Here is a 25,692-nt window from a genome sequence, read left to right as displayed (position 1 = left end):
ACACCTGATAAATGAACAGAGAAAGAAGACATTTCAGAACACAAAAGGACCCTTTTAGAAACACATGGCTATCCTCAAGTTGTCTGCATCTGATGAGAAAACTCATTGAGATCAACCATATTGAAGCCCATAAAACAAGGCTAAAGACATTTTTTGGAAAGCTTTTCTTTCTTTCTTTGTGAGAGAATGAGTGAGAGAGAGCATGAGAGAGGAGAAGGTCAGTGGGAGAAGCCGACTCCCCAAGGAGCTGGGAGGCCGAGGCAGGAGGAGATCCTGCAAGACCGGGTTCATGACCTGAGCCCAAGGCAGTCCCTGAACTAACAGAGTCACGCAGGCACCCCTCTCCAGAAATTGGTCCACAACAGCTGAGGGGCACCTGGGTGGCACCCTCAGTGAAGCGCCCAACTCTTTGGTTCTGGCTCAGGTGGTGATCTCAGGCTCTTGAGATTGAGCCCTGAGGCAAGCTCTGGCCTCAGGGCAGAGTCCACTGGGCCTCTCTTTTGGTCCTGCCCTTTCCCCCTCACACTCAATTGTGCTCTTGCCCTAAAACCAAGTATGACAACCCTTCAGAGAAGGGAACAATGGTTGAGAGTGGGAGGGGTGGGGAGAGAAGTGACAGGCCCAAGGGCGAGCGGGAGGTGTCCTCGGTGCTGCCTGCCCTGCCAGGGCCGGGCCTCCCTCAGCGGATGCCACCTTCGCCCCCGCCGCCCTCGGTGCTGCCGTGGCAGGGAGCAGCAGGGAGCAGCTGAGCCCAGGGAGCCTTGGGGCAAGCCTCCTTGAGCGCCTCCAGCGCCCTCTGAGCGTGCTCGTTGCGGAGGTGGGGGTGGGGCGGGGCCACAGGTCGGTCCAGGGAGGAGGTGAGGGCAGCGCCCAGGTGCCCCCGGCGGGGGAGGGGCAGGCAAGACCTACAGAGAGATCCCCTTGGGACTACTGGAGCTGCTGCAGGGCTACATGCTGGACTTGGCGAGGCAACAGCCTGCGCACCCTGCCCTGCATCTGGCTCTTTCCTTAGCAGGGAGCCTGTTTACCCCTCCCTCTCTGCCTGTCTCTCTCCCTCCTTCTCCTCTCTGTCTGTAAAAGGAAGAAAGAAAATCTTAAAAAAAATCATCAAACAACCCTCCATATTCTTGTCGTTCTTTAGGGCCCCATGCGTCAACATTTGATTTTTACTTCTTGAATTGAAGGAATTGGTTGATTGATTGATGAATTGGACAGAAAGACAGAGACAGCGAGAGAGGAAGCCCAATTTGAGAAGGAGTAGAAGCCATGGAAGTGGGAGAGGGAGAAGCAGGCTTCCTGCTGAGCACAGAGCCCCAGAAAGGTCTGGAGCCCAAGACACTGGCATCAGGACCCCAGCAGAAAGTGCCCCACTCCATGATTAAATCCGTTTTTCATGATTCAATCCATTGGATTAAGCAACACTCTTTGGGGTCTGCCTCCTTGGGTTAACACTAACACATTGTGCTTTCCTTTGCTCTTTTGTGATCACTGAGGATTTCAGGAATCTTTTCATGTTTCTTGGCTGATGGTTTTCTCCTTGGGATATTTCTGCTCTAGGATTTTCATTGTTTTGAAGTTACCTATCTATCCTTCTTGATTCCTAGTTCTCCTATTTAGAGTTGTATACAGTTCCTTATCTGGTATCTCCATAGAGCCTTTAATAGTTTTAGTATTGTCATTTGTTGGGCAATATTTTTTTGTTTGGAACCTTGGAATGAGTAGAGTCCAACTTCCCAACTGCTGGTGCCCCTCGGAACAATTTGTTACTTAAACTGTAACCCCTGGAGGATTTTACTAGTTACCAAGCACATTTACATATGACCTCTAGAAATACATATACTGGAAACAGGTCTTTGGGGAAAAGGATGATAGATGACTGTGAAGCTGGGTAGCTGGGGATGCCCAGCTCGCTCAGGGCGGAACACCGCCCCTTCACAGAAGCTGGGCAGCGGGGGATACCTCGCTTGCTCATGGCGGAATGCAGCCCCCTCACAGAAGCTGCGCTGGCTGGAAGCCCGGCCGGCCCAGGGCGGAATGCCGTCTGCTTCAGGAAAGCGGAGCACCCGGGAACGCCAGGTCAGCTCAGGGTGGAATGAAAACCGCCTGCCTCCCTTATCCGCCATCAAGCCTTTCTCTTCCCAGAAGTGCCCGTTGTTAGTTAGAAGAGTTCTTTCAATGTGCTTGTTTAACTATAAACTTTATCCTCCTTCTTGCTTGTCAGCAAGGTGGGATTAACATTTGACCTTCCTCAATCCTTCTATTGGCTATTGTTTTCTATCCAATAAAAGTGAGACTGTGGAGTTGCTCCTGGCAGCTGTCCTTTTCGACTGTTGTCCCCTGCTCCCAGTCTTTTGCAGCTGACTGGTTCGTGCCTAATTCTTCTCTCGTTGCCGACTGGAAGCGGCACCCAAGCTTTCTTGGGCTTTCTGTTTTTGGTGTTCTGTTCCACTCATCTCTGCCACCTCCCCCAGGTCCTCAAAATGGTTTTCTATTGTATCTTCCAGAAAACTTCTGATGTCCTCTTTAGTATGTAGGCTACATCAGTAGGGAATAGCGTTAAAACCTCTTCTGTTCCATGTGGATATTCAGGTCGTTGAGCACCGCTTGGTCAAAGTCTGCCCTTTTCTGTTGGTCTGTTTTCTCTGGTCATTTCAGGAGTCCTTTTGTAAGAAATCCTATCCCATCAGATGCTCCTCTCACTCTCTTTCTCCCTTACTCTTGCTCTGGCTTCTTTCTTCAGATTTTCCGGGGAATGACGAGTCCTTTTCATTCCTATGAAAATAGAAGAATTGGCTGATCCACAGATACCATTTTTAGTGATATACAAGTGTATATATAATAACTGATATGGAGATGTACATGTGCACCTACATATATATTCTCTAATCTATAAAGTATGGAGGTTGGATTAAGTCTGAAGTCTCTCGTACAGCTTGATAACCTGTGACTCTTTGATCAATAACTTCCATTTTCCCACAGGTCAGAGAAACGGGAAAAAATACACATATGAACATATGTAGCACGTTAAAAAATGATCACAAATCCTATGACTCCCCATTCCCTTTGATTCACATGGGCTATGTGACTGTGTTAAACAGTGAAAGAAACGTGTCAGTTTCAGGCCCAAGTCCAAAAGGAACCCCTCTCTTGGAACATTTGCTATTGGAGCTCTGAGTGCACAGGAAAGAAGTCCAACAACCTTGTTACAAAGACTTCACGGAAGTGGAGGGCCATCTGAGCTTCATCTCCCAACTGTACCCATCAAAGTGACAGGCATGTGCAAAAAGTCATCCTGAATCCTCTAGACGAAGCAGCCGCCTGCTGAAGGCCACCACCCACTGACCTCAGTTAATGCCGTATTAAGCATAAAAATTGCCCCATGAGATCCTGCCCTAATTTCTGACCCCCAAAACATATGTAATATGACAAAACGGTTGTTTTAAGCCCCCAAATTTTGAAGTCATTACATAACTAATTGGGTAACATGGCAAATACGTATCCAAAATAATGTAAATCAAGGAATATGTTTAAAGGCACCAAGTTATCTTAAAAAGTTCTCTGAACACACAGAAAAACAGAAAGAGACCCATAACTACAGAGAACAAATTGATCGTTTCCAAAGAGGAGGCAGCGGGTGGACAGGCAAAATGCGTGAAATACAGTGGGAGATAACAGGCTTCCAGTTACAAAATTAATAAGTTGCAGGATGAAAGGCACAGCATAGGGAATATGGTTGGTGGTACAGTACGGCGAGCGCAGCATAACATACAGACTTGTCAAATCTTGTTGTTTTATATCTGAAACTAATGCAACATTGTGGGTCAGCTATACTTCAATTAAAAAATCAAAGGAAGTTTAAAAAAATTAAAAGTGAGCTCTGTTATCCAAATAGGACATACGAGATGGATTTCCTATCATACCATAAATTGAAAACGACTTCTCTTGATAGAACAATGCTTTCCTTAGTCTTAGTCCCTACTCCCTCCACAAAAAAAAAAAAAAAAAAAAAAAAAAAAAAAAAAAAAAATACATCTTGGTATTTTGAAAATTATAACTGCAGTGAGTGATGAGAGTGAAAACAAACTGATAATCCACGTTTTCTCATTTCTTATCCCTTTTATGAAGATGAACAGTAAAATCATATGTAAAAATTAAACAGAGAGAGGTCCATTTTCCACTCACTATAATCAAGCTGGAATTCGCAACTATTATTTAGTATTAGTTGATTCTGGTGGCAAATGCAAATATGGTTTCACTTCTTGGGCACATGAGGAAGATTTGGTCGGTGAAACAGACATACCAGGTTGGCCCAGGCCTGCACTTCCAGGGTTCAGAAAATTGTAAGATACAACCTGACACTTAAAACTTCCCATCAACAACTACCACTGCCCCCCAACATCTTGTTTCTTCCCACAGACAGCTCATACTGAGACCTGTCCACTGTCAGGGTCAAGCTAAAGGAGGATGCCCACAAACTAGGTGGGAAATGAGAGAATGCAACTGCCGCTCTGTGGGGATGCCTAAGGCCACTGAATGCCCCGTCATGATTCTCCAGCACAGATGGGGGCAGCCTGCACCACGTGGGTAGAGCTCTAGGACACAGAAAGTACTGGAGTGGCAGTCAACAAACAAATGTGTTTGTGTAATATATAAACCCCCATAGGGTTGTCAATTTGTGGGATTCACTTTTTCTAACTGTTCACCCCATGACATACAATTTCAGGAAACCCAGAGCCCATGGATTATTGTTAAGGGCACATTCGGACTCAATCAAAGTGTAACTAAGTGTAATCATACACATAAATACAAATATCATTAAAAAAATCAATACCACCTCAAACTTTCTTTTTCATTCCCAAATGAGCTTTTATGGGTTTTAATATCAATTAATGTGTTATAGAACTGGTAAAAAAACAGTCACTGATGAAATTTTAAAATTACCACTCTGCTTTCCCTAATTTCTGTTGATGTACTTTTATCTCACACAAAAATGAATTACTAAGGAATACATCATACTTCACTGAACACGTTTCAGCTGAAATGATGCACCAAGATGTACAGCTTTGGTCAGGCTTATACTGCTGTTGTCAACATAGTATATGGTGTGTAAGAGCTACTGTCTTTTCCTCCTCCCATGAATATTTGTCCTAACAGACTCTTCACGTGGAAAGAAAACTTAGTCTAGAAGGTACACTAATTCCTCTCCTCCCTGGTGAAAAATACTGTTAGAGGTATTAGTTTTAGATAGAGAAGCAAGTTCACTTTGGAAAAAAGCACACACACACACACAAAACCCTCAAACATGACCTTTAATACAGTGATAAGGGTGAAAGTGTAAAGTTCATTTGGAAACAGCACTCAAAATACTATTTTGAAGGGCCTTTACAACAGCGGTATACTCTTTGAAAAGATTTTTCAGATCAACTGACTGAATCATATTTAATTTACCTAGGGACAATTAGATAAAATTTAAAATTCCAAACAAAAACTTTTAGGACACAAATAAAATTATATGTGCTTTTATTCCCGCAACTATCTCCAAAATCTAATATTCAATGGTTTAAATTGCTGCATTTCTCATTTGCAATGCAGACACATGTGAAATGAGATGTGAGGCATAAAAGGGAGTACAGGAGGCAACTGACCAGCTGAATAGCGACTGCCCCAAAGATGACCATACCCTAGCCCAAGAAGCTCTGAGTACTTTACCTTACCTGGCAAATGGGATTTAGCAAGCATGATTAAATTAAGGTGTGAGGGGTGAGAGATTATCCTGGATTACCTCGGTGGTCCCAATGTAATCATGAGAATCCATAAGGAGACAGGAGGATCAGAATAAGAAGGCAATGTGAAGTTGGAAACAGAGGGATAAAAGGTGGTGCAATGAAGGGCCACAAGTCAGGGAATGCAGGCAACTTTAGAAGCAGGACAAGGCAAGAAAGTGGATTCTCCTCTAGAGCCTCCAGAAGGAACACGGGCTGTTAACACCCTGATTTTACCACACTGAGACTGATTTTTGAACTTCTGACCTCCAGAACTGCAAGATAATCAATTTGTGTTGTTTCAAGCCACTGAGAATTTGTCATTTGCTACAGTGGCACTAAAAAACTACTAGAAGAACTCACTGAGACATATTGAGTCTGTACAATGGCAGGGACCATTTCTAGGTAGGACTATCTTCAGGGTGTGGTAGTACTGGGTCTGGAGAGTTGACTGCCAGCATCCTTCCTCCCTCCCCCTTCCTGAACCCCAGTGCACTGTGGGTTCCTCCACTGCAGCCCAGGTGACTCACAGGAAGCTGGCCCCATCCACACTACAGGGAAGGGTTCTGTCATGGAAGCCAGTCATGTTCCTCCTGGGCCATTCACACAGCCAGCTGCACGACAGTCAGTGCCTTGTTACTGTTCTACGAGAGAAAGTAACCTAGGTTGTCCCACACACACAAACGGAAGGGCTTTACAGAAATATCTGGGTTGTCTCTGAATGTGAACAAGGAAAGCAGTGCCCCCACTGTGGGCAGCCATCACACAGTCAGCAGGGGGTGGAGGACAAACTGGCCAGAGGGAAAGGGCAGAGTAGGGAAAAATGGAGAAAATCATGGAGACAGCGTGAATAAAACACATTCGCTGCAAGCCCTCCCATGAGCTGCTTCTTCATGAGATTGAAGGGTTTTTTGTTGTTGTTGTTTTGTTTTTGTTTTTATTTTTTTTAATCTTTAAGACAGTTTGAATTAGGATGAGACAACCATCCAAACTGATTCAGGACGTCAGACTTTACGGAAACTTAGAAAGCCAGATAATAAAAGTAGATGACTCACATGTGTGAAAAGTTTCCTTTCCAACTAAGGGCGGGGGGAAAACTAGAACCTTGAATTTGTGGTTATTCCACTATTCTTGCTATTTTTCATCACTCAAATGTATTTTTCAAGAATGAGGAACTTATTCTCAATGAATACAGTGATGGTTCCCTGAAAATTTGTAACCAAGTAGGGAACAGAGTCTCTAAACAGATTGTTTTGAATTGACTGAAGAATCACACAAGATAGACTGTAAAATTTATCAAAGAGCGGGGCTGAGTTTCTTATATATGATTTCATGCAAATTTTTGTCTACCTGATGATTTTTAGTTTTTGTCTACAGGGTGAGTGAATAAAGGTGTCTCAAATGGTCCAGAACTAATGGTGTTCCCTGGCTCACTATGAAATCCAGGGTCACTTCTGTTTCCTTTTCCATGAACTTCTCCTTCCTCTCATTTGGTCTGTTTTTCAATCGGACTGTTTGTCTTCTTCTCAATTTGTAGGCACGTCAGAGACATGAACTCCTTGAACAGCTGATGTTACAGATGCTTTTCACAGCCTGTTGCCCACATGCAGCTTTACTCTTTTTTGATATACAAATCTTTTTCAAATTTTTAAAATAAAGTGGCATGTCATTTCTTATATGGTCTGTGGGTCTTATCTCTACCTAAGGTAGTCAGTCTACCACTTCCCAAATTTTTACATGCCCCTAGATTCTCTCCAAATTCTTTATCATTTTGTTTGTAGAGTTAGAACTTAAACCAATTTACAACGTTAATCAATCTGACATCTGCTTACATATGTGATAGGAAGCAAGAGTTCTAAGAGAGTTCTTTCTGCTCTGAGGGATAGAGCTTCAAGTCAATATTCAATGATACTCTGTCTCATTTTCTAGAAGGAACTGGTGGTTTCTGTTTGGAACTCTGACAATTTTTTCTTAGTCCCTGAAAGTCAAATAGGTTTATGTCTGTTTTGGTTTGAGTCTGTTCAGCTAATTCTCCCTGGGACTTGAAGGCTTTATGAACCGAAGGCATGACTGTTTTTCAGCTCAAGTAAAAGCTGCATTAGTTCAGTTATAACTTCTGTTATTTTCTCCTTTTGTCCTCAGGGTACTTGCAAGGTAGATTTGGACCTGACCTCAGATCTTACTTATTCGTTTCTCATTTCCATCTCTTTGAAATTTTCCTCAGTGTTCTGGGATATTCCTTTGGAAAATCAATTTTGTGGGGCACCTGGGTGGCTCAGTGGGTTACGCCACTGCCTTCAGCTCAGGTCATGATCTCAGGGTCCTGGGATCGAGTCCTGCATTGGGCTCACTACTCGGTGGAGAGCCTGCTTCCTCCTCTCTCTCTGCTTGCCTTTCTGCCTACTTGGGATCTCTCTCTGCCAAATAAATAAAATCTTTAAAAAAATAAATTTTGTTCTCAGCAGTGATCATTACTGTTTACAGGGTTCCTATTACATGTTACAACTAGTGAATTTAAGTTTCAAATATTTCTTGTATTTTTATGTTTTAAAAGATTTATAAAATTTATTTGACACAGAGAGACAGAGAGAAAGTGAGCACAGACAGGGAGGTGGCAGAGGGAAAGGGAGGGGGAGAAGCAGACTCCCCACTTAGCAGGGACTCCCCACCCTCCACAACAGGGTTTGATCTCTGGCAGACATTTAACCAACTGAGCCATCCACGCACCCCAAAGCTCCCTTTCAAAATCTTCAGTAAGTATTTTGCTGCTCTTTACTGTAACTGTATCCCCCTCAGACTTCTTGACAGTAAGTTTCTCTAGCTCTGTAGTCAGTTCTTAATCAATGAGGACACATGCTCTGGACCTCAGTTTGGTGTTCCTCCACCAAGATGCTACCTGCCACTCAGGTGTGTGAACTCTTGCAGCTCAGGCCTAGTCATACTTTTGGGAACTCTGGGGCATCAGCGAACCTTCTCTAAGGGGACCATGCTTTGTGCATAAAAGCAGGCCCCTGCCATGAAGCAGCCCCTCTCAAACCTTTCCAAGTTGTCCTTCCCTACACAGCACAAAGTCTCTAAGCAACTTAACCTGCTGGGAAAGCCCATTTCTCTATGACCAAGGACCACAAGAGAGGGAAGGTATACCATAGGCCCCACACAGAAAGAGGTCTTCACTGAAAGCCTTCGAAAGAGAGTCTGCCTTTTCTTCCAGGCATTTCATCATGGTACCTCAAAATCCTGAGATGCTCTTCCACTGCTCCCCTGAGATGCCAAAAGGCACTTGGCAGTCGAATAGGTCCTTCCTACAGCCCACCTACATGATTCTTGAGGGCCTGCCTGGTGCTGGGGATGGGTGAAGGCAACACAGGCCCTTGGTTTTGTGCTCTGATGTCACTGGCTCTTGAGCAAAGGAAGGAAAATGAGAGGGTCCAGGAGACTGCACACAACACCATGTTCTCAGAACATCTCCCTGGCCCCCAAGATCACCTTGTCATGGCAATGTCAGCAGAGCATGGCAAGTGCTACCTCAGAAGTCCCTCTGACACCTCAGAAACAGAGAGAGAGCCCACCCATAAACATAATCCCTAGAACCAGCATCCTTTAGGAACCAAAACCCCTATGAGTCAATTACTTTGGTATGTGTTAGTGTATTTTTACCTATGTAAAATATAAGAAAAAGAGGAATGACATACCTGTATGATTTGGGGCAGTACAGCAATTCGATTTTGAGTGTTTTGGATTATAGCTAGATACTTTTTTTCCAAAAAGAATTTCATAATCCATTTAATAAAAACAATGTGAATTGCCATGTATGGAATTTTTATACTATAAATGTTTTCATTGTCTTGAGTGGTAGTAATGTACATACACTGGCGCTGGTCTCAAATGGGGGATGTCTGGAAGGAAACAGAATACATGATTAGAGGAGTGAGTGTAACCTACCACCCTAAACAGTTCAAATTCTCACAAACATATACCTCAGCTATATATTTGGTTGGATGAATATCAACTAAAACTTTAAAATTAAAGTACCAGAAATTATTAGGGATGACATTTTTTGGTAGACTTGTTTCTGATTCTGCCTTGTGACCTGACAAAGGTGGGATGGTGGCTCCTGTTACTCCTTGCTTATTACAGCTATGGCATACAGTGGTGGAAGTACTAAGCCACTAAAAAATTTGAGAAAGGATAAGCAATTCTAATAGTAAGGATATTTTCACATACATTATAACTAATTTAATATTTTAGGACTGAAACAAATCTAGAAGAATGTACAGACATTCTTCATAATTTCAGGTACTTTAACATCCAATACTACCCTAATCAAATCCATGGGACTTTAGTTTTATATAGCCTTTTCCTTGTAGATGAATCTGAAGAATAGAATCAGTATAAACTAATTTATGTATGAAAGAATTAATCTTTGAGTATCATACTTGACCAGCTCCACAGAATTAATAACAAGTCCCTTTCTTGGTGCAGCCACATTGGGAAACAGTGTGGAAATTCCTCAAAAAAATTAAAATGGAGCTGCCCTATGACCCTGAAACTGCACTCTGTATATACCAAGAAGATACAGATGTAGTGAAAAGAAGGGCACATCTGTACACCAATGTTCATAGCAGCAATGGCCAAAGTCACTAAAGTGTGGAAAGAACCAAGATGTCCTTCAATGGATGAATGGATAAAGATATGGTCCATATACAATATGGATTATTATGCCTCCATCAGAAAGAATGAATACCCAACTTTTGTATCAACATGAACTGGACTGGAAGTGATTATGCTGAGTGAAATAAGTCACCAGAGTCAATTATCATATGGTTTCTTACTTCTGGAGCATAAGGAGTAACACAGAGGACATTGGGAGATGGAGGGGAGAAGTGAGTTGAGGGAAATTGGTGGGGGAGACAAACCATGAGAGACTGTGGACTCTGAGAAGCAAACTGAGGGCTTTAGAAGGGAGGCAGGTAGGGGGTTGGGTGAGCCTGGTGATGGGTATTATGGAGGGCACCTATTGCATGAAGCACTGGGTGTGGTACATAAACAATGAATTCTGGAACACTGAAAAGAAATAGAATAATAAAAAAAGTCCCTTTCTCCTTCTTTAAATTTTATAATCAATACAAAAAGTTACATGGTATTGGACTTGAGCTACTACTTGCTGTATGTCCGGCTCTCTTACTGACTTTCTTTTTTTTTATTTTCAGCATAACAGTATTCATTGTTTTTGTACCACACCCAGTGCTCCATGCAATCCGTGCCCTCTATAATACCCACCACCTGGTACCCCGACCTCCCACCTTTTATATACCTGGAGGCACTTGCATGAGGCAGACACGTTCTCAATAAAGAACTTTAATTTCAATATATTAAAGTATACTATGTTTTCCACAGTGAATATAGACTATTTATCAAATCAGAAACAAGTTCTGAAAAAAATACCCATATACAGATAGCTAACAAATACACAGCCCGGTACCTCTAAAGGTTAGTACTTCTACATACTTCAAAAGGCATCAAGTTTCTGCTGTTTTCCCCTGATCCAAGCATGCCCATTTGTGTGTATGTAAGTAAACACCCAAAGACAACTGAATTAGTAGTCCACATTCACCACATGGATTAATGCCTGTTGTGATCTCTTTCCCTCCCAAATTGTTTCTGATTATTCACTTTAACTAATTTTGCCTGCTTTCCAATAATAGGGAGAAGAAAATTTGCTTCCCCACCCCAGCACCAATCAAAGGGATACTTCTGTCCTGTGAGCCTTCATTTTTCATAGGGGAAAACAAACAAACAAACAAACATCCAAAAAACCCTGAGCAGTGAAACTAGAAATTCCCTCATGTTTCCTTCCTTTCTGGAGCTTACTGCCCTTAGGTTGCACAGTTGCCCAAATATTGGCCCCTCCATAAGAAGCTGTAAGTAGCACGTAGTGGATGAAAGATCCAGGATATAAGGAAGGGCTACTCTGGGCAGTTGCATGGCCTGGGATGGTCTGCCTCACCACTGGGCAAGGTCTGGGGTCTGGGGTCACTATACCTCAACACCGCTAAGAGAGGACTTCAACAAGAATGTTTATTTCACCATCTTAGCCTGAGAAAATAAACACTGCCTTCAATAAAGTTTCAATAAAAAATTAAAATTTTAAAACTTAATTTTAAATATAATTATACCAAGAAGAACCATGACACATGTTGAATTATTTTAGGAGCCACAGTCTTCCTGAGGTACAAACAAATAGTTTGTACAAATAGGTAAAATCATTTATTAGGAAACTTTAAACCTCTTACAATAAAGTTACCATTAAATATAAGAATAAAGTGACTATTTTGCTTAAAAATAAACAAAGGTCACTTTGAAAGAGAATGGCAGCTTCCCTGTGGACATCCTCTATACCCAGCCCAATCAGTACTTACCAAGTACAAGTTTGTAGATTTTGCTAACATGGTAAATGATGGAAATAAATGAGGAAGACAATATTTTCAAAACAGTGTAAAAAGAACTTTAAAACAAGTATCTTGATTCTCCTTATTCTTCCACTCTAATTTGTAGCCTTTGGATAATATGTGGGAAAGAACATATATACATTTAAATTTTAACTTAAATGTCTACTGAAATAAAATGCTATCTTATTAAAATTCCTATCCGAAATTTAAAAAAAAAAGTCATGGTGACAAATAATGTTGACAATCATGTAATGTAATCCTATCTTAAAACTCAAAACATGCTAAGAATGAATATTTCAAAACTAAATGGTTCACTTTGTTAAAAATATTCTTACTGAGTATTAAAAAAAATCACCCAATGGTATCATGTTTTTAAACTCATTCTACTCATCATGCCTGTATTTTATCCCACCAGTTCTCTCTAATGACTTAGCATTCTTTCTTGTCTGCTCTCTTCTCTCATTTCCTTTCGCCAGCACCAAAAACACAAAGACTCCAAAGTCCTGAGAGCAGACTGGAGTATCCCTTTGTCTTCTAGAAGCTGTGCATTTTGACCCTACTGGTCCATTCCACCTGCCCAATAGGCAAGATTGCCCAATAGGACAGTGCAGTCATGAAGGGAGGCAAGGACAGAATCTTGAGGGATAGCAGAGAGAAAGAATCACCTTAAGAAAACTGGCAAGAATTCCTATCTTACATTGAGGTGTTTCATCCATTTTGAGTTTAATATTTTGTTCTAATAACACAACTCTGGATGGGCTCCGAGATGGCTCCTCAGTGGGGACACATCACCAGGAAGACCACACCATGATTAGAATTTAGAATCTTCGGCACCCCTACCCCAACCCCTACATTCCCCCAGAGAGGGGAGGGGGCTAAAAGCAGAGCACATCTATGTAAGGAAGCCTCCATAAAAATCCTCATAGCAGGGACGCCTGGGTGGCTCAGTTGGTTAAGCAACTGCCTTCGGCTCAGGTCATGATCCCAGCGCCCTGGGATCGAGTCCCACATCGGGCTCCTTGCTCAGCAGGGCGCCTGCTTCTCCCTATGCCTCTGCCTGTGCTCGCTCTCTCCACCTCTCTCTCTCTCTGATAAATAAATAAAATCTTTAAAAAAAAAATCCTCAAAGCAGGGGTTTCAGGAAACTTCCAGGTAAGTAAACATATCCAGGTACCAGGAGGGGGATGAAACCCAGCTCCACAGGAGTAGACATTCCTGCGCTTGGGACCTTCCCAGACTGTGCCCTTTGTGTCTCTGCATCTGACTGTTCATCTGTATCCTTTATCATATCTTTCATTATTTGTAAATGAAAACAAATGTTTCCCAGAGTTCTGCGAGCCACTCAGTTGAACCGGAGGAGGAGTTGAAGGAACCTCTGATTTGTAGCCAAGTTGTAGAGAAGTTGTGGGTAACCTGGGCCCCTCCTACTTCTGACTGGCACCTGAATGTGATGGAACAGTCTCACGGGACTGAGCCCTTAACCTGTGGGATCAGATGCCATATCAAGGCAGACAGTGTCAAAGCTGAATGAAACTACAGGACACCCAGCTGGTGTTGCAGAGTTGCCTGGTGAGAGAAAAATCCACAGCCTCAGTCTCAGTGTTAGAAGTGAAGTGTTCTGTGTGAATATGGTAATATGAAAGCAGATGGGAGAACTGAAATGTTTGCTTGACATACACTCTTACACAAAATATTATGTATGCCAGGTCTTTGCTGATGTGATATAGCACATATTCAAGTTCTAGTGAAATATCATAAAGAGTCAACTCAAAAAACAAACAAACATACAAAATATGGATGAGCTGGGAGAAAATAAGCAATGTTTCCTCTTTCCTATCAAGAGAAAGACCATTCCTGAATTATCCAAGATTTTGCTTTTACCTGAATAACCATACAGTTCAATAGTACTTGAAGGAAAAAGCATGTTTGGTCCTCAGCGATCCTTTCCCCTGATATGGCCGGCAAGAGTGGAGTGATCCTTGTGGATATATCTTTGCTCCAGAGTGGGGGAAAAAAGGAGTTCTTTCACCAACGTTCAAAGGGTTTTTAAAAAATGGCCTTCATTAAAATACATCTGCCCTTCCATTGGAACCTGCTCACACTACACTCCAGGCCAGCGAGCATCAAGGGGTTGGAAATACGGTACAAAGTCCCATGAAGCCACCTCTCCCTCTAAACTATTCTTCTCTCTGCCAAATTCTGCTTCGGTCAGCCTAAGGATCAAATACCTGTCTTTGGGCAATAAAGTGATGTGCATTAATCAATCATTGGCCCTAACTGGCAAGTTCCTTAAAAACTCATGGGACACAGATGGTTGCCATGACTTTCCCAGGAAGCAGCTACTGTCTTTCCATGAATGAGGCATGAAAATACAGGGCTGGGTGAGCAGATGAATGTCCACTCGTGAAACAATCATGCTGAGGACAATAAACAGTAGTTTTGGATGGCAGATTTAAATTTCATTCACAGCCAAGAAAACACTCCAGATACATGATGTGTATCCACTTCCTGCTGTTTCCAACATCTGAGTCCTCCCTTCCATTCCTGTTTCCACCACTTCAGTAAATGTCTCCCGTCCTCATTGCATATAAAAAGGGCTCTGATTCTTTCTATTCTAATGTCTGTAAGACATTACTGTGAACAAGAGCAGGGGATAATTCCTCCTCCAAACCCATCTATGAAATAAAGGGTTCTATTCAGGATCATGACAAGCTGAGGAATCCCTCAAGAGAACTTCCAGAGTCATTTCAACCTGTAAGGCTGGCTAAAATATTCCTCACCATCCGCCACACCAGGGCTAGGACTGATGAGTGTCTCCACCATGCAGGTCCCTCTGGATGACATAATCGCTGGGAAACCAGGCATGAGGCAAGCAAAAATCAGCACCTGCTCTTCTGCAAAGTTTGTCTGAAGTGCTTAAAGCCACAGAAGAAACAGATTGACTCCTTCAGATCTTACCTAAAAACAAAATTAAAGGTGACAAAATTAAACACATGTTTATGCAGAGATGCACTGCAATGCAGATTCAGTTCTGAGAAAGAAAAACTAGAAGTTAAAGGTACCGTTAAACTCCTGCACCAAGTTCTTAGTGACAAGGAAGTAGGCGTGCTGCAAGAAGCCCAAGGGTGAAGAGTTGGGGTCTGGAGCCACAGTGCCTGGTTCCAATGCAGGCTCTGCTTTTTGCTTTTTGCTAACTTAGCTGTGGCCAGTGGAGAACCACCAAACTTCTCCCTTTGCATCAGTCTCTACCTCTGAAAAATATGGATGATAAAAGAATTTACCACAAAGTGCTGGCACAGGGATACGTGACTTACAACAGTGCCTGTATCATCAACTGTCATTTAATCACAAAAATAATGCAAAGACAATCGTCCTCCAAATTTACAGTGTGCTTTGAATAGGGTTTTTTCTATAATATGCATATGTATCATGGAAAGTTGTTGAAAAATCTCGAGCTAACTAAGACCTTAAAGACCTGGCTCAGTTATTTGATCTTGAAGCCCATTCATCAGGCATTTCTACAACAGCCCTCCTTTTTTTTTGCCTGTGCAGGTAGGTACCTCGAGGGCTGCTGCCAAATCATCACTTCCACAAAGAACCATTCAGAAATTTCTCAAACTCATATCATTGCTGGACTTGTGGCATAAGTCCATTGTTCCTCGTGGATGCTTCCAGTAGTAGGAAATGGAACATGCTCAATGAGGGCAGGGGGTTGTGTTTGACTTGCCCACTGCCATATCTCCAGCACCTAGAAAGGTGCCTGAAACACATAGCTGGCATCCAGTAAATGTGTGCAATAAATGAGTGAACTAGACAAGAATAGATATGCACTGGTAGATGTGGCCTGTGGAGTACAGCTTCAAAAGCAGGAGAGTATTGAGACTCCTACATGGTAGGTTGCATGGCACTGAGTTAAAGAAAATGGGTCCTACAATCAGACCAAAGGTTAAACCTCGAAAGCTGTGCGATATTGAACAAGTCACCTACAAGAACAAAGACCCCTGTCTTCTATTGATAACAGCTGGGAAGAGAGAATCCATTTCAGAAGGAAAGGGGACACAGGACGGCTGTGTACGACACTTATATTGTGGTCAAGATGGCAGTGTAAATTCACTTCATGGGGTCCCACACCATCATCCCCCACTACCATATGAAATACATGGTAATGATAGATGAAATATATATATATATATATATATATATATATATATATATAGTTCAGTGTAACAGTATTTGTTGTTTTTGCACCACACCCAGTGCTCCATGCAATCCGTGCCCTCTCTAATACCCACCACCTAGTTCCCCCAACCTTGCACCCCCTACCCCCTCAAAACCCTCAGATTATTTTTCAGAGTCCATAGTCTGTCATGGTTCACCTCCCCTTCCAGTTTCCCTCAACTCCTTTCTCTCCATCTCCCCTTGTCCACCATGCTATTTGTAATGCTCCACAAATAAGTGAAACCATATGATAATTGACTCTCTCTACTTGACTTTTTTCACTCAGCATAATATCTTCCTGGAAGAGATTATATATATATTTTTAAAGATTTATTTACTTACTTATTTATTTGACAGAGAGAGATCACAAGTAGGCAGAGAGGCAGAGAGAGAGAGAGAGGGAGAGGAGGAGGAGGAAGAGGGCTCCCTGCTGATGCAGGACTCAATCCCAGGACCCTGAGATCATAACCTGAGCTGAAGAGACAGGCTTAACCCACCCACTTAGCCACCCAGGTGCTCCTAGATTAAACACATATATTTTTTAAAGATTTTATTTATTTATTTGGCAGACAGAGATCACAAATAGGCAGAGAGGCAGGCAGAGAGAGAGGAAGGGAAGCAGGCTCCCTGCTGAGCAGAGAGCCTGATGTGGGGCTCAATCCCAGGACCCTGGGATCATGCCTTTGAGCCGAGCCTAAGGCAGAGGTTTTAACCCACTGAGCCACCGAGGCACCCCTAGATTAAATATATTTTTTTTAAGAGAAGAAAAAAGATAGCAAGTAAACCTCGGTAAAAAACAAAACAAAACAAACAAAACCCAAAACTGACAAACATCTCCATGAAGCAGCAACCGCAGAAATTCTCAGTGATGCACAGATGTGTAGCGACAGGAAAAGATGTCTGGAGGCTGACTTCAAGGAGGACAAGTCGCTCCCACTGGAGATAAAGGCAGACAGAAAGGCCTGCTCGCTTGCTGCCTGAAGCCACAACTTCAACTGGACTGGCGGAATTGATTGCACACCACTTGCTTCACCAAAACACTGTTAGTTTTCCAGTAGCTCATTACATCTAAACACTACTGCCTCCTTTAACAAGGTTTCCCTTCTGGATTGCCCCTGACTTACAGGGATAGGCAGTAGGTGTCCCTACACGTGCTCCTTCCAAATTCTCTCCTCTCTCTGCTTTCTTCTGATCCACTTTTTATTTATGGGCTAGCTTTACAGGATATCCTTTCTGTGATTAAACAGATCTTAATAATTCTACCTTTTGTAAAGGAAGCCTTCCCCAATTATTTAGATGTTGATAAATATTTACCTCTGAATCTCCATAAATCATCACTTTATATGGCAGCAACATGTAGAAAAAAAGAATGAAGTTACCTAATTTTCAGAATGAACCATACAAATTACAACCTAACATCTAAAGCCAGAGACAGAAAGAGAACATCTGCATAAACTAAAGTAATGTGGGTTCCTTATTCATTCATATTTATTATGCAAAATGGAAGTTTTAGGAAGATTAGAATAATGCATACTTGTTCTATTATATAGGCAACTAATCCTCTGTAGATGGTAATGTATCCATAACTCCATCTCCAATCTAGAATTTCTGAACACGAGGAGAGGGTATTAAAATCTCCTCTGTGGGAGGCAGAGCATTACAGTGTCTGGCTCTGGCCTTCCTGCTGCAGGATGAGACTTGCAATTAGTGATGGCAAATGGAATTCACAAAACATTTCTGGGCTTTAGAGGACATCGGAAAACTAACAAAGGACTTAGAAAACGGTAGGAAAAAAAGCAGGAAGAGGGAGGTGGCAGAAACAAGTGACCCAAAACCTGACCTGTAAGCAACAAGCTCAAGAGAAACAAATCAGGGTGCCAGAGAACAAATGCCATTTTCACTGCAGGACCTCTACAGGCCTGTGCCCTCCAGACCCCGTTCCCACCACATGGTAAGTTGGGGGAACTGAACCGGAGATTTCCTTAATAAACCAGGACCCTCAAATGGGACCAAAGTGATCCCAACCAAGAACACTCCCAGCCTCCTGGCAAAGGAAAGACAAACCCTCCAGGAAAAAACAAACAAACAAAAAAACCACCAAAAAACAGAATTAAAAGAGATTACATCTATGTTCCAATAAATCTGGTCTCAAAATCCCTTCACAGAGCATGCAAGAAATGAGGCCACTGTGAGAGACAGAAGACTGAGGGAAAATGAAGACTTCAGACACTGGAATGATCAGATACAGAATAGAAAATATTACATGTTAATTGTTTAAGAACACAAAAGAGGTATAAAAATGAAGAAGGATCAAGAGCCTATCAAAAGCAACAGGCCAAGTGTGAACATGGAACTGAAGGAAGTTAAACAGGGACCAAAAATCACTGAGACGTAAAACACAACAGAAAACACACCAGAATGGTGGGGCAGTAGATGAGCCCCGAATGAGGGACTTCACAACACTGCACCAAGAAGTGAAGACACTCCCCAGAATGCAACTCAAGGAGGCAGGAGAAGAGGAGGAACGCCAGCTTGAGAGACACGAACAACAGACGGGAGGTTTAAATAAGAATCCTGGGAAGTACAGCAGAAGGACAGAGTCAACATTTCAGAAGAAAACAGCTGAGGATATTACAGAAATGATAAATCCAGAAATACAGGAAATGCACAGATACCAAGCAAGATGAGAAATCTTCAATTAAACATTTTGTGGTAAAGCTATAGGACACCAAAAACTAAGAAAAGGTTTTAAGGAAAGCCAGAGAGAAAAGGCATTGAAAGGAATGAACAGGGTGGAAACAGGGTTTAAAGCTGCTACAGTGGTAAGGAGATGCTAGTAAAATGGTACCTGTAAAGGGTGACAAGAGTATTTTTACTGCCACTACTGCTAATACTGTGTCTAATGCACATAACAACTGAAGATTGCAAAGGTTAAGCTGGAGCAGAAAAAAATTAAACGAATTATGACCCTCAAAAGAAGGATCATTTCAGGGCGCCTGGGTGGCTCAGTGGGTTAAGCCTCTGCCCTCAGCTCAGGTCATGATCCCAGGGTCCTGGGATCGAGCCCCGCATCGGGCTTTCTGCTCTGCAGGGAGCCTGCTTTCTCCTCTCTCTGCCTGCCTCTCTGCCTACTTGTGATCTCTGTCTGTCAAATAAATAAATAAAATCTTTAAGAAAAAAAAAGAAGGATCATGCCAATGAATTTCACAACTATGGTGATCACTTTAAAAGCATCTCTTCTTTTTATCATAGCATTTGTATCATGTCCAGGATGAGATATTACAGCACACATGATAGAATATTTTAAAACAATAGTCCATTTTGCTCAAACTCCATGTTGAAAGCAAACGACTCTGTCAAACACTTTGAAGAAGGTAAAAGTAGTGGAACCATGTTTTGTCAAGAAAGCCCAGGGAGAAAAGCAGGTAGTAAAACCAAGTAGCAGTACGGAGGAAGGGCAGCTTCAGGAAGAAAATGAACACCGTTTTCTTCTGCTTTGTTCTCTTTTTTGTTTTCTTGTTGTTGGTATCTTTTTTTTTTTTTTTTTTTTTTTTTGGTCTTTCCCAGAAATCACTTCATATATATACATTTATCTGTTCAACTTCAGTGAAAGTTGGGAGGAAAAGGTGCCAGAACTTTTGAATGGTTGTCTTCAGCTGAGTGCTTATTTTCTTCCTTCAGTTTCTCTGGGGTTTCCCACTATTCTTCAATAAACATGTGTTGCTTTCTGGCAGGGTAAAGCCAAATGCATTTTTAAAAGAAGTAATGGCAGGTCATCCGTCCATCCAGATCAGGAGAGAGCCCATACCAGGGAAGGCAGAGAGGGTAGTAGACTCCCCTTTGTGAGTTCCTGCCCTCTTGGTCTTTCCTCAGCCCTTGCTCTCTGCTCTGTCTCTCCAGTCACACCCCAAACCCAGAGCAACAAAAGGACTGTTCAAAACTTAAACCCTGTGAGAAGGGCCACGCAGAGGCAAGGAGAGCCCTGTAAGACTCTGAGCCATGTGGTCTGTATCTGAGACTGCACATCTCCTTGAGCCACTTTCCATTCCCTCCATGCCTAATGTTGGCCTCGCGTTCTACAGAAGCAGTCAGGGCATCCATACACTCCTCTCTGTGTGCTTTTCTGTATACCTGATCCCATCTCAACCCACAACACCCAGCAGCATGCACCATCTGTCATCTCCCTTCAGTCAACCTGCAAATAGGTAAACACAGCCTGTAAAACCCACCCTTGTCCAAGCTCTGTCTGGAGTTATGATCGTCTGTGTCTTTACCATCAAACTTTCTAAAAGGCTATTCTTGTGTGTGACCTCCATGGTCTCACGCCCCATCACTCTATCTGTCTGCCTTAGGACTCCACTACTCACCTCCCATTTTCTATCAGTACTCAGTGACAACCTCCTCGATCTACCCCCACCCCCTAATCAAGCTGCTTTGCAACTTTTCACATCATCGAACATTGCTGACATTTCATTCCTTGAAATCTCTCTTCTCTAGACATCTGGGCAAAAATGCCTTCCTGGCATCAAAGCCATGTCCCTCCCCTTCCATCCACTACTCCTTTATTCTTCCCCTTTATCTGCCCAAGAAAAGAAGGAATTACCCTAAATCATTAACTGTCACTCTCTCCCCAAGGAATATATCCCTTGGCAACAGCATGATTGCATCTCTCTTCCTCCAAGCACCCATCCCTACATTTTGACTGTCCAACCAGAACCTACACCTGCGGGTCCCACAGACACCTCAACTCAGACAGCCTAAAGCTGCACTCCTCCTCTTACCTCCTGGACCCGGCTCCTTTCCTGAGTTGCTACGACTGTTGTGGCAGTTGACACATCAGACTCAACATTATGAAAGCACAGAGGCACCCCTAAGCCTACTGCAGCATTTTTTTTTTCCATAGCCGAGGTATGGAGTCAGCCCAAGTGTCCGGCAACAGAAGACGAAGTGGTACATACACACAATGGTATATTACTCAGCCATCAAAAAGGATGAGATCCTGATATTTACAACAGTATGGATGTACCTAGAGGGTATTGTGCTAAGCAAAATAAGTCAGACAGAGAAAAACAAATACTGTATCTCCAGGAATGAATCCTTGAAAAATGCCCTACATATTCAAGTTTTAATGTAGGACCAGAAGCAACAGTTTTTGTATATATCACCACGATATAAAATAAAATCTTTAAAAGAAAAAAGGGAAATAATAGGACAACAGCAATTAGGGTAAAAAGACTTAACAATTGTCTTGCTCATCATCACCAGCACCACACCAGTTACACGTCTGACCCCCAGGCCAGCATAGCAGGTGTGAGGACAGGTCCAGGCAGAAAAAGTGTTACTTGTCACATTTTTTGAAAAATGATAAACAGAAGGGATGCCTGGGTGACTAGGCTGGTTGAGCGGCCAACTCTTGATCTCAGCTCGGGTCTTGATCTCACGGTGGTGAGTTTGAGTTCCACACTGGGCTCTACACTGGGTATGGAGCCTGCTTTAAACTAAACTAAACTAAACTAAACTAAACTAAACTAAAATAACACCTCTGTCAAAAGTACGTGAATTCACAACTTACATGTAAGTCAAGTTCTACTTGTTCTAAGACAGCATGAAAACCAAGATGTCGTTATCAAGACAGGAAGCAAGATAAATTGTGTATTCCATGTGCCGTGAGATGACCCCAACTGCATCCAAGTCATCCATGGCCCTCCACACATCTGTAAGAGAGGGTATATTATCCCCATTAGCACAGAGGAAACCAAGGCTCAGAGAGGTTAAAAAAAAAAAAAAAAAAGAGTCCAAGATCATAGCATCATTTAGCAGCATAGCCAAAATGTATAGGAATTACCTCAAAATAGGCCACACTAGTGGAAGAGTTATGAAAACCCAGGTAGAACGCTGCCTCAGAAAGGCAGATATTCAATAAAGGAAAAATAAAGAGGCGCCTAGGTGGCTCTGTCGGTTAAGCATCTGCATTGGGCTCAGGTCATAATCCTGGGATCTTGCCCTATGTCAGACTTCCTGCTCAGCAGGGAGTCTGCTTCTCCCTCTGCCTCTGCTCCCCATTCATTCTCATAAACAAACAGATCAATAAAATCGTACCCAAAAAAAGAAAAAAATAAAGATTATAAGCTTACAATAAAGATATGAGTGATGAGTCAAAGCTTTCAGTGACACACCCACACCTGCCTACAGTTCTCTGGCTAAAACATGGGTGGAATTGATGGGGTTAGAAGAACAGGAGGCACATAGGCCCGGACAGCACAGCCCCAGCAGATGCAGAATCCTGGTGTAGGTTTAACTAGCTTTCATTGTCCTTTAAAATGTCAAAGCTAAAGAAATCTGGTAGGGTTATTGAAGTCTGATCCTGGGGGATGCCTGGTTGGCTCAGTCTGTTAGGCAGCAGCCTAACATGACTCAGGTCATGATCACAGGGTCCTGGGATCAAGTCTGGCATCAGACCCCTTACCCAACCAGAAGCCTGCCTCTCCCTCTGCCTGTTGCTCCCCGTGCTTGTGCTCTCTCACTGACAAATAAATAATCTTTAAAAAGAAAGAAGAAAGAAAAAAAGAAAAGAAAAATAAAATCTGATCCACAGTATAGAACAACACAAAGGATGGTACTTTCTTGGGCTGATTTCTGATTGTTTGATTTTAAGTAGGCTCCACAGCCAGCACGGACACTAGTGCAGGGTTTGATCTCAGGACCCTAAGACCATGAACTGAGCCAAAGGCAGACAATCGATTAAGCCACCCAGGCACCCCACTTTCTTGGGTTCTAATGGGACTTTTCCTAGGTTCTAATCCTAGCTGTACTGGCTGCCAGGGGGAATGAAGTCCAGCACCACAAGAAAAGCATCCCAAGGCAGCAGTCCTCTGCAGAAGATTTGCTGGTGGCTGCCATCATCAAAGAGTCAGTGGGTGAAGTTGTTGAAGCACAGTGAGAACAATGATAGCCACTGCCTTTTGGGTGTCACTGAATCATTCTACTCATCTTCAGGAAGCCTGGCCCTTCTCCAGTCAACGCAGCAAAAGCAAACTTGTTAGAAGAACAGGGGAGGGGGCCATCTCCCTCCCTCCCAGAAACTGAAGCAACCAGCCAAACAGTGCATCACTGGAGTAAAAATAAAAATATGAAGGAATGTGGCGGCACCTGGGTAGCTCGGTCTGTTAAGCATCTGCCTTTGGGTCAGGTCCTGATCTCAGAGACCTGGGATCTGAGACCCACATCAGGCTCCCTGCTCAGTGAGGAGTCTCCCTTTCCTTCTCCCTCTGCCCCTGCTCCTAGCTCATTCTCTCTCTCTCTCTCAAATAACTAAAATCTTTAAAATAAGAAATTTAAAAATGAAGGAATGAATCAAAATGCAGAATTCAGAAACAGAACTGTATATGTATATGTATATGTACATACATATACATATATGTATATGTATATGTATATGTATATGTATAAAAACTACATATAAAAACCTGAAATATGACCCGGTGAGTGAGGAAGGATTATTAAATAATGATACTGTATGAATTGATTGCCAATTTTTTCTTAGAACATAGAGCACACTGCACTACACGAAAACAAAAACACAAAATTAGGATTGAATACAAAAACAAAATTATCAGTGTTATTCCATCAAGTGTTTCTCTAACCTACTGATCAAAACCTCAGTTCATCCTCCAAAAGAATCTGGGCACCACCTCAGCACACACGAACACATTTTCAGGCCACAGTTCACACTGCTCCAGTCCCCACTCTAAGTCCTGAGCCATGGGCTCCTCCAGGCAAAGCCACCACCAACTATGTCAGGGCCCCTGCCCTAGAAATACCCAAACCCAACGACTTCACAACAGGGAGACTCAGGGAGATTCATATGGGCAGAAACGTGGGACTTTGACTTTTTTTTTTAATTAAAAGAAAAATACAGCAAGAAACATTTCTAGCACAAAGTGAAGAGCTAATCTCTCACAATGTCGAGAGTATTAGAATTATCAATACACCATCAATAGTTTGATAGGTCAAACAGGCCAAAAGCTGGAAACACAAGAGGAAATGCTCACAGCAAACAGACCTGAAAGCCAGGGCCTGGACCGGCTGACATAGCTCTGCCGCTTACCACAGCGAGAAAGTGTAACTTTCCTGGGCCTCAACTTCCCTCCTGGCCAGCAGGAAAGTGGCAACACCACAAAATTCATGTCTGGTCGGGGATTACGTGAAAGGAGAATGCTCGGTGAGAGCCCCGCCACACCGCCCGTCCAGCCACAGTCTGTGCCCAGTGAATGGGAATTTCCTCTACTGCAGCCACACGAAGAGCTGAAGGATCTGCACAAGATGCCTGTTCATTTACCAGTCACAAAACCACGTTCTGCCATAAACAGAGAGGGCAAGAGACCACAAGAGATGGGAATATCCCTCACCCTTGCCTGGACCAGGCTTTCAAGACAAGTTGGAAAGCCCACAGCAGCTCTGCCACTGACTCTGAATGAGCCTTTGGAAGACAACACCATCCCAAACAACAGTTTAATTTACTTCTCTTTAAAAAGCAGTGAGACAAGGTCTTGGCCACATCTTCATAAATTAACAGCTTAGGAGGCTAAACCCCAATGATTTAGTTATGTCCCCAGCAGGCAAACCTCCACTCGTGGGCAGCTTCAGGGAGAAAGGGTGCCTCCCCATCCATGAGGACACCCTCTGACATTCATCTGCCTGAAGATGCTTCCTACCCATGGGAATTTACTCCCTGGAACCCTCCCCATCTAAGTTCCCCTCTGGATGCTGCATGAGGCAACTTCCTCACACCCCCATCACCACTGGCGACACCGCAGCTACCCCCGAGCCTTCAAGCAGGGTGCACCTGTGTTTGTTGCCAAGCGTCCCATCAGCCCAGCTCCATCACTGATTTCTGTACCCATAATTAATTAACTTATGCATGTATGTATATATTTATTTTTACAGATTCATTTATTTTAGGGAGAGAGAGACAGAGACAGAGATACAGAGAGAGCACACACACACAAATACAGGGAGATAGAACCTCCAGCAGATTCTACACTGAGAGCAGAGCACACCTCAGGGCTCAATCCCACCACCCTGAGATCATGACCTTAGCTGAAACCAAGAGTTGGATGCTTCAACGACTGAGCCACCAGGCACCCCTCTGTACCCTTAATCTTAAGAAAAGACAGACTCCACTTCTTTCTGTCAGCCACGGCCTCATAAGCCATCTGTCACACAGCCAAAGCTTCCAGAGGATAGGACCAGGTCTGCAACAC

The 25,692-nt window shown here is 43.0% G+C and overlaps 1 long non-coding RNA gene across 2 annotated transcripts in view; it reads right to left on the bottom strand.

The window, feature by feature from the left end:
- Positions 1-1,383: 1,383 nt before the first annotated feature.
- LOC131816543 (uncharacterized) overlaps positions 1,384-25,692 on the bottom strand; it is a 42,718-nt gene continuing 18,409 nt past the window's right edge. The window contains exons 3-7 of one of the 2 annotated variants that reach the window (XR_009348102.1): positions 22,002-22,143; positions 15,274-15,462; positions 14,992-15,169; positions 9,455-9,658; positions 1,384-2,772 (exon numbers count right to left, since the gene is read on the bottom strand). This is a non-coding gene — a long non-coding RNA (uncharacterized LOC131816543). The remainder of the gene's footprint in view (positions 2,773-9,454; positions 9,659-14,991; positions 15,170-15,273; positions 15,463-22,001; positions 22,144-25,692) is intronic. The other variant, XR_009348103.1, reaches the window with a different exon arrangement.

Source organism: Mustela lutreola, chromosome 15, assembly GCF_030435805.1.
Source record: "Mustela lutreola isolate mMusLut2 chromosome 15, mMusLut2.pri, whole genome shotgun sequence".
NCBI lineage: Eukaryota > Metazoa > Chordata > Mammalia > Carnivora > Mustelidae > Mustela > Mustela lutreola.
The sequence above is the reverse complement of the archived record's forward strand: the minus strand, read 5'-3'. Positions and strand labels throughout refer to the sequence as shown.